The 12,443-nt window shown below is 32.2% G+C and overlaps 1 pseudogene; it reads left to right on the forward strand.

Moving 5' to 3' along the window:
* The first annotated feature begins 975 nt into the window (after window positions 1–975).
* LOC125422328 (tonoplast dicarboxylate transporter-like) lies at window positions 976–11,453 on the forward strand (annotated as a pseudogene).
* The last annotated feature ends 990 nt before the right edge of the window (window positions 11,454–12,443 follow it).

A 12,443-nucleotide genomic window follows, 5' to 3' on the forward strand; every position in this document is an offset into this window, starting at 1 on the left:
ATATGTATTGAGAAAATAAGGATGAAAATTATAATGTAACAATTACTTAGAAAACAAGTTTGGCATATGGCATTAGTAAAACTAATTATGCGCATTTTATACAAGGAAGTCAGAGATTCTCTAGATGCCAAGTAATTATATCATTGAGGAAAAATTCAATGTATTTTGAAAACAAGTAAAATCAATATTTAAAATGCAAGGCATGAACATAATGAACTTTTGCATTAAACTATGTAAAATAAAGGATAACTTATTCATGTATTGCAAAGAGTTTATGGTTTCTGACCATGACAGAACAGAAGTTAGCCATCTATGTGACAATCTAAGTAGACCAAGTAAGTAGGACTGACACAACCGATAAGGTCCTGTTGAAAAGTTATCCAATAAGAGACTCATTTAATGGTAAGTAATTTTTGAACCTGCAAGGCTAATCAATCTTATAGAGTAGGACTAAGCAACTAATTATTTTAAAACATTTAACGCAGTATGTATTCATGAAAATCTGATCTTAGTTCAACTTTCAATTTTTGAGGAAGGACAAGAAGAAAACATCCACTTGTACCGGACTGGAAAAGGGTCCCTGGGCAATCTACCTAATTTTAATTGGGCCTCTAACGTAGGCAAAAACTGTAACTCCTGGTAAAAAGTTTTCTAAAGAAAGATATTGGTCATATAAGTAGAAGTTTCCACACTCTTTTTTATTGTTTAAATGAGAATGCCAAACAATCAAACATCAATTTTTTTTTATTTTTTTTTTTGGCTGGCATGGTTTCATGTATATCACTGAATCAGAGTCAAAATTGAAGATGACGATGGACTATCTCCCCACAGAAATTTCACTGATTACTTTGGCTTCAATCGTGTTTGCTTTGCTGCTTTTATTGCTTCGGCTTGGCCGATGGGCTGGTTTGGAAGAGAAGAGCTTCATGGTCAGATATATTGTAATAATTTTCTGTATCGATATGAGCAGGTCCAATGGCATTTGCAGAGAAGATGGTATTGGCAGTGTTTTCGGTGCGTTTCAAAAATACTCATAAATGTTTTATTAACACTGCCTCTCTTGGCTGTTCTTTTCTTCCATATAACATAGCAGAATTTGTGCACGTGCTAATAGTTCTGTGGATGACAAGAAGCATAACAGATGATATTCCTAGTTGGGCTGCACTCTTCAATGGGCGAGAATGTCAGGACCCGTCCAAAATTTCTCACCGGAACCCTAGACAAGTCCTGATCCCAGGGAAACCCTACCGGACCCTCCAATGGAAAATCCGACAGAACCTTCCCTAAGGGTTGGACTTACCACAAATTTCCTGCACTGAAAACACACTTCTATGTACATCCACTTATTCCTCCCACGTTACTACAATATAATTCCACAAATTTACAGCACTCCAAATAAATAACAGCAAATCAGTGCATAATTAATACATAAATGTCCGAAACAGTATACAGAGCTTCATGAAATACTATTAAGCATAGAATACAACAAGGATGAAAGAAATATTACAATTGAAATAAACGAAGACAAAGGTAACTTCTCGAACTGCGACAGCGACGAAGATTTGGTTCGCTCCGGAAGAACGTCTACCACCCCTTGCACCTAAGGGCACGGAATTTAAAAACATGAGATGCTAATCATCTTAGTGAGTGACCTTATCTACTGAACACCTTTAATATTAATAATATAACAAATAAAGGAATTTAATTAATACCAACAATTAAATAGATAAATAAATAATCAACAATTGAAAGTAATAATTTCTCTCAAAACCCTCACTATTCACTCCGTTGGAAATGTTTCCCTTTTTAAAACATTTTCATAAAACCCGATATTCGTATTTTCTGAAAACCAAGGGATCAATTAATTTAATAAACAATAGATAAATACCCCAAATATAAATAAAATGTAATAAAATATAATAAATAATTTTTTGAACATTTTGGGGTTTAAAATTTCTATCCGAAAATTTATACTTGACGCACCACACCATATACCAGTGATGCCCTCCGATACCTAGCGTCCTGAGCACCGACTAGCGGGAAGGTTAAAGAGAGAAACTTGCATACGACGCTTCGGCGTCCAGACAGCGTCGCTGCTGAAACCGTCATCCCGGCCACGGAGGGGGGCAGCTGATGAGCAATATGTAAGACTTACCTGCCCTCGGTCCAATGGCAACTCATGGGAGACATAATAACTTGCGCGCTAATCCACATATACAACCAGAATACCAATACTGTATGAGTGCGTCTAAAACCAATTATTAAATTTCTTATTACCGTACCGATTTTCTAAAAATCACCGTGGAAATTATACCAGTTTTCAAATTCACCATCCCACATTTTCCTTTAACATTTCTGGTACGAAACCATCGATAACGATATACAAATAATTTTTCTCGTAGCACAAATTCCATCAAATAATATTCTACGAGCATAATTATCAAATTTAAAACCACCAATTTAAACAAATATTTTCCTTAAAATATTTAAACCAATTATGCCCAAAAATAATATAAAAATTCAAACATAATTAATTAATGAAAATACTTTGCTCATGTGTAATAAATACAATTAAATCATAACAATAATTAAAAATCCATTAATAAACCAAATTTTCATTTAGCAGCAATAAACATACACGTACTTATAAAATAATATTTTTTCCAAAATTATAATTAAATTTCCACCACATGAGCAAAATTCGAATACCAAATTAACACCAAATAAACATAATTAATCACCCCAAAATAATTTTAAAGGTGGGTCACTCACCTTAAGCACGTATATCAATCAAGATCCTCTGCAGGATCAACTCCACTATCCATACGTGCACCGAAAACATCCACAATACACCAAACCAATTATATTAATATTTTAATCGGATAACTCCCAAATGGGTACCCGGGGAGCGAACACAACCGACAACCAAAATTGACGAGTAATATACTGAATCGAAGCTTGAGTGACGAGGATCACGAATCCGGTCTTACTTCCAGGAGATCGGACCTGAGGTAGCCGGAATCTTGCCAGAAAGCTTTCAGGATTCAACTCTTTGATTCTCTCAAACCGTCGCGAATTGGAGGAAAATGACACAGGATTTGGATTCAGAGGGAATTAGTGGAGAGGGACTGGAGACGGGACTGGGTACTCACCGAAACAGGGATTTCTTCGGCGAGCCGTCACGGTCACCGGCAACCGTCGCCGCCACGGGCGCGTCCGGTGCTCGATGACTGATATTTTTGGGGGTTTTGTAGATCGAGGGGAGAGGGTTCCAACGGGACCGGCGATGAGGTAAACGGAGGTTGGAATGTGAAGATCTCGGCGGTTGAAGGAATCGGCGTCGCCGCCAAAAAAAGCCCCGATCCGGGGGTGTCACCGGTCGGTTGGCCGTGAGATTTTGGGATTTGGCCGGGAATGGGGAGACGCTTCCGTTTGGCAGGCGCGTGTAGCAAGAATCGGCCGGAAAATTTGACAACTCTGGTGGTCGGCGATTTTCTCTCTCCCTCTCTCTCTCCTCTCTCTCTTTCTCTCTCCTCCCCTGTCGTTTTGCCAAATAAAAGCCATCGTGGGTGAACAGGTGGGTGACACTGTTCACCCATGTGGACCTCTCAGATGTCGACACGTGGTATTTCACTGTTCACCGATTCAAAAACATTAAAATATTACGGTAGTCGGAAAACTTCACACGTCCATAACTTTTTAACCAGATGTCCAATTTAAGCATGCCGTTAGTCTATGAACTCGTATCGACAAGTACTTTACAACCATATAAAAGTCAAAAGAAAATTATACAACTATAAAAAGCCAACTCCTGGCACATTTTGGACAATTTGCACCTCGACTTGTTTTGCCCATAACTTTCAAACCGTAGCTCCGTTTTCGACGTACTACTAGTCTACGAACTCGTGCCAACGTGTACTTCGTAACGGTACCTCAGTCAACCTAGAATTTCATCTAAGTCAAAAAGTCAACTTTTGACCCCTTTGGTCAACGGTCAACCTTGGTCAAAGTTGGAAAATTTCCGTTGTATCTCGGGACAGGGTGTTACAGAGCAGGTGATTGAACTGTCAGTGTAAGTTTCTCTGCTTTCAAGAAAATCCCAAATGCCATCCACACATATATAATTCCTTATCGAATTCAAATTGATTATTTATTTTTTATCTTCTTACACTGAAATTTGAGAATAGGTGATGATGGCAACCTTCTTGTTTATAATTCCAAACAAGAAGCAAAAGGGTGAGAAGTTGATGGACTGGAACAAATGCAAGAAACTACCTTGGAACATCATATTGCTGTTAGGTGCTGGCTTTGCCATAGCTGATGGTGTCTGGACTAGCGGCCTGACAGATATATTGTGAAAAGCCTTGGATTTCTTGGAGGAAGTTCCATATTTAGCCATTGCCCCTGCTGTCTGTCTTATAAGTGGGACTATCACTGAGTTCACATCAAACAATGCCACTACAACCCTTGTGATTCCTCTGCTGGTTCAGATTACACACAGTATGCATGTCCACACACTTTTGCTTTTGGTTCCTGGAGCAATTGGTGCACAGATTTCATACTTGCTCCCAACAGCAACACCTTCAAATGTTGTTGGGTTTTCAACTGGCCATATTGAAATCAAAGATATGACCAAGACTGGTATCCCACTTAAGATTGCTGGAATTGCTGCACTTTCCCTTTCGATGCCTACACTTGGTAATTAATTACTAATCCATCCTTTAATCTTTTGCTCACCTGTTTCATTAATCTTAATAGATTAGAAAATTTGTAAGCATTATACTGTATGTGTGTCATTAGTAACTGTGTTTTGCTTCTGCAGGAGCTTATGTATTCGGGACGAACGAACCAGTGAAATAACTGGCAAATGCTTGCACATTATATATATATACATAGTTGTTGTGAAATTCAGAGAATCAAGAACACAAACAGTTTAACGAGGTTCGGCCAAGATAATGCCTACGTCCTCGATGCTCAGGTCTGAGCCTCTGCTCTTATTATCTGATGAGGAAATACAAGCTTCACAAAGTCTCCAATGGTGTTTACACAAAGAACACCCAAACATCACTTTGTGATCCCTTTACACCCTCATTAATCTCTCAATGTTTTCACAAAGAAAACTACAAAGAAAACTTACAGAACCTTTCAATGAATTGAATCAGTAAAGAAAAACCCTGAATTTCTCTCTCTCAAACCCTAAACTCAACTCAATATATGTTCTGCAAAATCTGTGATTCTCTAGCTCGAGGAAGAAGAAAAACTGTTTATATGTATAACTGTTGAGAGCTGACGTGGAAAAACTCGCTGGCGTGGACCAATTAAGCTTCTCATAACTGACTTAACAACCTCACTTGCCATTCTCGTGTTTCAGTTATCTTAAAACAAATTCCAAAAACGTTGTCGTTCCTTCTTGAATCACTTGAACTCCTCCCAGAACGCCGTCGTTTCATCCTCTTCCTTTCTTTCTTCAGATCACAAGTTCGAGTATCTGAAGCTGGACAATATCTTATATTTCCTCAGCTCTTGAGGATTATTTCTTCACAATAGTATTAGTCATATCAAGAAACGACAAAGAACTATTTATAAGATCAGCAACAGCTTGACTGTTCTTGGGACGACGAAGTTTATCAATTCCTGGTGTAGGAAACGGTCAGATCATTGTATAGGCACCATGAAAGAAGTCACTAGAGAAAATGACAGAAGGGAAATTTTTTACACATTAATTTTCTGCAACATTTTCCCATTATCGTTTTATCTTTCCGTTGTTCGTACGTAGTTTTCGTTTGTATAGCTATATAACGATTTCTGTTTTTAGAGATTGGAACCGTTTTCAGTCTGAAATTTCATATTGTGAAATATATTTAGGCTTATACTCATTCATGCTCCTTTCGAGTAATTTTGGCTGCTCATTTCATGCCCAAGCACATTCTCATTACAGCACATTTTAAGAGAAACTACAGAAAGTACAGCTGCTCGGTATGCACCTTTTGACGCAGAGTAGAGGACATGCCTCTCAAACTATAAACTTCTTTGTAAAAGGTTGGCCTGCCAAAGTTTGGTTCTCTAAAAATTATATAAACTAGACTTAAATTTCATTTAATGGTACACAAATACATCATCCTTTACAGAAAGGGGCCTAGAGAATTTAGAAGTACAGCACCCAAGAAGCATAACTCCATTGCATACCGAACATATATTTACAATGGCAGCGTCAATGTATAGAAAGCAAGTATAACAATCTCCAACTCATACAATCAATGGCCTTCCTTGACATTGTGATTTTTTTTTTCCCCCTGTAAATCAATTCCTGAATCTTGATTTTTTCCTCCAAACCCCTGGAGACTTAAAGAGTAGGGGAAATCCTTCAATTTGTGGAATGACTAACCTCCAAGCTATCTGAGGCTCTTAGAAAACTACCCAAGCTCTTTTCTATCGGCTCCATTCTCGTACTGATGTGTCTCAAATTTGTTGCCAGTCTGGTGGAAAAAAGAAGGGATCGTGAAGGAATGAGCCCAAATGCAACACAATGTTTCTTGTATTCATCTCGGAGAATGCAATCAGTGAGAACATTGTCAGTTTCATAAATGATTTCCCTGAGCTTGGTTAAGATTGCCTTGGCAACTTCGTTCTTATGCTTGAGATCCTCAATGTCACTAAGAAAGGCTTTCATAAGATCAAGCCGAGTCTTCATTTGCTCAAACTGTCCTTTGAAGTCAAGTGCAAACTGAGCTTGGTTCATAAAGAGACGTGAATAATTGCTGCATAAGCGGTCTGGACTCTAGATCATGGCATCTACGACAGCCATGACTTCCCACTTAATTTGTATTTTTATCTGTTACATATATACAATTTGGTAAAAATCTTGGAAAAGCCTATCTTATTTTTATTTATTATAATTTAGTTTCTCCTAAAAGTAACTCTTGGCATAATTCAGAACTTGTAAACTAAAGCTAATTGCAAATTTTAATTACAGTATGAAGGAATGAACCGCAGTGAAACTAATTAGATAATTCGTCAGAAGAGACATACCCAAAATATGCATATATATAGATGTAAAATATATTGAGAGATCCAAGTCAGTTCGGAAGTGAGAGAGAGGGTGGAGGAGTGCTTCAAATGCTGTGTTCAAAAGCCAAAATGATTAAATATATCTAATATCAAATTACAATGAGGTTGATAACCAACCAATTGGCAGAGTTTTATGTTTGGGTTTCTCTCACCCTCTCTCTCTTCCTGAAGAAAAGTGGCTTAAACAATTAGGTGGGAAAAGTGGGTGAAAAGTGCGGTAAATTAATAGTTTTCTGAAGATGAAAACATTGACGCTAGAAAACAAATATTAAGCTAGTACAAGATAGTGATGGATGGCAAGTGCTAATCACATATGGAGATCTTTACTTTTATTATTACTATTTATCATTATATTTTCGGCTGCCAGCAAAGTAAGGCCATTTTTTTTTCCCCCTCCCAAGCAGCGAAAAAACCAAAAAAGAAAAGAGAGCCGGAGCTCCTCTATCATATTGATGATTTTATTTCTCGGGAAGTAAAATTCAAAATTATGATAAAAATATGAAAGTTCAAAATATAAAAAATATTTATAAAATTATCCAAAATTATTTTTAAAAAATTAATGAAAATGTATTTCAAAAAATAAAAATTTTGATTAAAATTTTAGAATTAATTAATTATTAAATTGACTATTAAATTATAAAATATTAAATTTTTCTTAATCCACCAATTTATAATAAATTTTAATAGTTAAAAAGATACTATTATTAATAAAAAAATATAAATTTAATAAAATTATTTATTAATTAAAATATATAAAATAATTATTACAATTACATTATATTTTATAAATTATAAATGTCATTTCAATACTATAAAAAACTTTTCAGTTGAAAATTATTTATATCTTTCTAATTCTCATTCTAAAATATGAAACATAAGAAATAATTATTAAAATATATATTTTCTTAATAATTTTTCATATAATTATTAATATACCATTGATATAAATATTTGAGAATTAAATTTCTACGTATTAAATATCATCAATATTGAAGTTTTAAATCTTAGTTTACAAAAAATATAATTCCTATATATTTTTCAATTTTTATCTACTTTTTAATTTCTATATACTTTATAATATTTACACAAATATTAAATTTATTATTATAAAACAATAGATAGGTAAATTTATAATTTGTGATACTAATTTTTTTTAAGAATATAATAGATAAACTTATCTAATATAATTTTAGACATTATTTGTTAAATGTGAATTTTTTTTATTTTTATTTATCTAATTATTGAAAGACAATTAAAAAGTAAAAAAAATAAAGTTATCAATAATATTAATTTGGGAAAAAGTTTTATTAAACATCAATAATATTTATAAAAAATATTTGATAAAAGTTTTAAAAAAAAAATCATTAATATTTTCAAAATTTCAATGAAAATTTATAAAAGTTTTTGTAAAAATTTTAAAAATTTGCATGAAAATTATGGATTTTTTTATCCAAAATATGAAGGATTTGATGTAGATATTATAATGAAAAATTTTATTGAAATTGTGAAAAAATATCAAAAATGTTGATAGATATTATGAAAATTATTCCTATTTCCACTTAGAAGCTAAATTTTCTTTTGATATATTTAAAAAATAAAAATTTCATAGAAAATTTTGATATTTTAAACTATAATATAAAGTAATTATAGACTTCAATATGAAAAAAGAAAAAAAGTAGTTATTATAACAAAAAGAAAAAAAAAATAGAAAGGTAAATCTAACAGTGTAAAATGAAACTCAAAAAACGGCTTTAGGCACCTAAGGTAAGGTAGGCACTACTCATGAGTCATATCCCCACGGTTAAAAGATTGGAAGTTTCAAACTAAATGATGGATCAATTATAGACGTTAGTACCATCTTCAATAATAAATATTATTTTATTATTATTATTTTTAAAATTAATATGACATAAATATTTAATAGTAAATATTGCTATCAATGCAAAAAAATGCATTTTTTTATAATGATACATATTAAAAAATGATATAGTTAAATTACAAATATTATTGGCTAATTATCAGATTTATTTTTATTAGCTAAAAAGCAAAATTTATAATAATTTAAATATGAAGTTAAAAAATATGAAATAGCGGTTGACCTCGTTACAGTAGAATTCACTACTAAAATTTGGTAATTAGTAATTACAATTACCAAATTTTGTAATGTATCATTAGAGAAGACCTATATCAAAATTTAACATTTCAATGACAAAATGAATGCCATTAGAGATGCTGAATGTTTTTTTTTTTTTTTTTGAATAACCTTATTCAAATGTTAATTTATTTTTTTGGGGATAAATTCCACTAATGAATATATATATATATATATATATATCATATCATGTTTCATTTTGTTATTAGTTAGTCAATGAATATATATTGAACCTAGATTGTTTCGAGGGATAAATTAAATATCTTCAAATAAAATCTTGCTCCAAATACAGGAGTACATACGAAACGGATTGTAATGATTGATTGCTTTGAGATGTCCTTATCAGATAATATAATAGTAAAAATAATAATTTCTTCGGATAATAACTCTCTCGAATTCCCACCTCTAATATGTATTCATATATATATATATACAGATTTGATTATTTTGAAGTGTCCTTGATGGAAAATTTAATACTAAAAATAATTATCTTTGCGGATAATAAGCCCTTTTCAAATTCCCCCCCCCCCCCCCCCCCCCCCAATATATACAATTTTGTTAAGCCAAACGGTGAGTTTCACATCTTGCCTTAAATCCCAAAGAGCTTAAAAGTTGAACCAAAGAGCTTAAGAAACCCCAAATAGAAAGGTACCAATTTTAAGTAAAACTAGTGGAATAGAATATTCAAAGTTGATGATGGAGATAGAGATGGTCCTGATTCGAAGGGTGTAGAGGTGTTACTGTGGGTCAGCACACTCGGGATCATCGTCCAGCTCCTTTCTCCTGCGTACGGATGCTCCATTGCTCTTCGTCACTTCCTCTTGCAGTCAAAGATTCTGTGGAAACTTCCAGAACTGAATTGCAGTTAAAGTCGGACAATTTCAGAGAGAAGAGCAAAATGTTTCACAAAATCGTGTTATTTTTCACCTTTTTCTGGAGAGTGGAAGATAGGGATCGGTATTTTGCTGATCGTGCTTTCTAAAGGACGAAGAAGAAGGTGTTCTATAAGGGACTTTGGAATTTTTAGCGCAAAAATGAGGCAAACAAAGAGCGCACCATTTATTTCAAAAAACAAAAAAGAGCGTACCGTTCAAACAAAAACGTAAACACATTTAATATATATATATATAAGGAAAAAACACACCGTTTTATTAAAAGGGTGTTAAAAACTGGCCTATAGCAATTTCTGTTAGGTGCTTTTTTTTGTTTTTTTTTTGTTTTTTTTTTTTTTTTTTAAATCAACGACAGCCGCTCTCTTCTGCGGAACTGTATATATATTTTATGAAAATATATATATAAAGCTTAGTACGAAAATATATATAAAGCTTAGGACTTGACATTATCAATAGTTAGAAAATATCAATCTATTTTTCCAAGACTTCACCAAAAATTTTAAAAACTATCGCTTAGGACCTTGAAATTAACAATAGTTAGAAAAAACATTTATTTCATATTTGTTTTTTTAATCATTTTATTGATAGCAATATTATTATAACATGAAAAATATAGATCGATTTTACGCACCTTTCACGTAAATGTAGATTCACCCCAAGAAAAAAAAAAAATTTAATGTAAATGCGAAAAAAAATGAATTTCATTATTAAAAAGATAATAAAATAACCACATCTCTCTCCTAAACAATTATGTATAGGTTCTATACCACTACATTATAATATATATCACTGTTCATTTAATTGTTACAAATATCTAACATAAAATAATAACATTTTTTTTTTAAAAAGATAATATAATAATTCTAGATTTTATTCTAATATCTCAAATCCATTTTTCACTTTAGAATTTTGAAATCACAACCTTCCAAATATTTTGAATCTACAATTTTCTAATAGTAAATATAAATGTTTAGCAATTACACCAACTATAATATAATAAAGATACATTGGCCAATTTAACATCGATATTCAAAAATAAATAATTAATGAATTGATTTTTAAGTTCTTAAGAAGTGCATAATTTTAACGAATTCGTGATCATGGATTCATAAATGCAAATATAATCATAACATTGCTGATGCATATACAGTGTTGTCATCTATAGTTTTAAAATGTAAATCAAATCAGAATACAAGTTGGGAAAATGTGTCCTCTTTTTTCTTAATCAAATTGCCAAGCATTTCGGATTGATTGTTTCACATGAAAAACTTAAATTATTTTTAGGAATACTGATACTATTGCATTCCCAATTATATCCAATTTTGCATATTGTATTATAAATAATTTTTTTTTTTTAGTATTTTAAGTTTTGAACTATTGAAATCATACAGTGAAGATAGTTAAATATAATATATGATAGATGTATTTTTTTCATCCATTATTAACTTGAAATTGTTTGCAAAAAGGCCCATTTTGCTTTCTGTACTAAAATTACGTGTTAATCGTGTGTGCTATTTCGGTTAAATTTTTTACAGAAAATGCAAAAGAATCTATGATGTAAGTTTTTAGTAATTCAAGATGTAAAATGTTAAGGAAAAAAAAAATATATATATATATATATATATTTATGATACAAGCTACAATATCCAATAATTCGAAACGCAATAATGTCGATAATATTATTTTTGTTGCTGTTGTTGGTGAACATTTTTTCTTATTATTATTTATTGTTTTTGAAGATAATTCATTGATAACTACTTAGGTCACTAGCTTTGTGTACTTTAAGTCAGTCTCCCAACGTAAAGAGAAGCATAAAAAATTATAAAAAAAAATACTTTATAGTAGGACCGATATAGATTGGATTTTTTTTTCTTTTTTTTTTTTTTTTTTTTTTTCTTTTGCTAAAAGTAGAGATTGGAATCTTTAGACAATATTATCCTCGAATTTTAATCAAAATTCTGTCTCACGCATCTAGATCTTTTTTTTTATGCCCTTTATTCCGTCTCCTTCTCTTTTTTCTTTTCTTCTTCTTTTTTTTTTTTTTTTTCTGTGGGAATTAGTAGTCAAGAACAAACCGAAAGGGAGGGTTTCATTTTCATTATATAGCGGATTAATGCTGATGAATTGCTAGTTAAGCTGATAACCACTCACTCACCGGAACTGACTATTCTTTCTGAAGATGAGTAGTGAACCTTCTCTCTCGCATTTTACTAAATTTAATTTTCTCCTCTACTTCTTCCTTTGGCTGCTGAGTTCCCAACTGATCAAGTTTCAGATTGTCGCTCAGCCCTTGAATGATGATGATGGTACGTACTAATTGATATTTAGTT

Source organism: Ziziphus jujuba, chromosome 1 (assembly GCF_031755915.1).
Source record: "Ziziphus jujuba cultivar Dongzao chromosome 1, ASM3175591v1".
NCBI lineage: Eukaryota > Viridiplantae > Streptophyta > Magnoliopsida > Rosales > Rhamnaceae > Ziziphus > Ziziphus jujuba.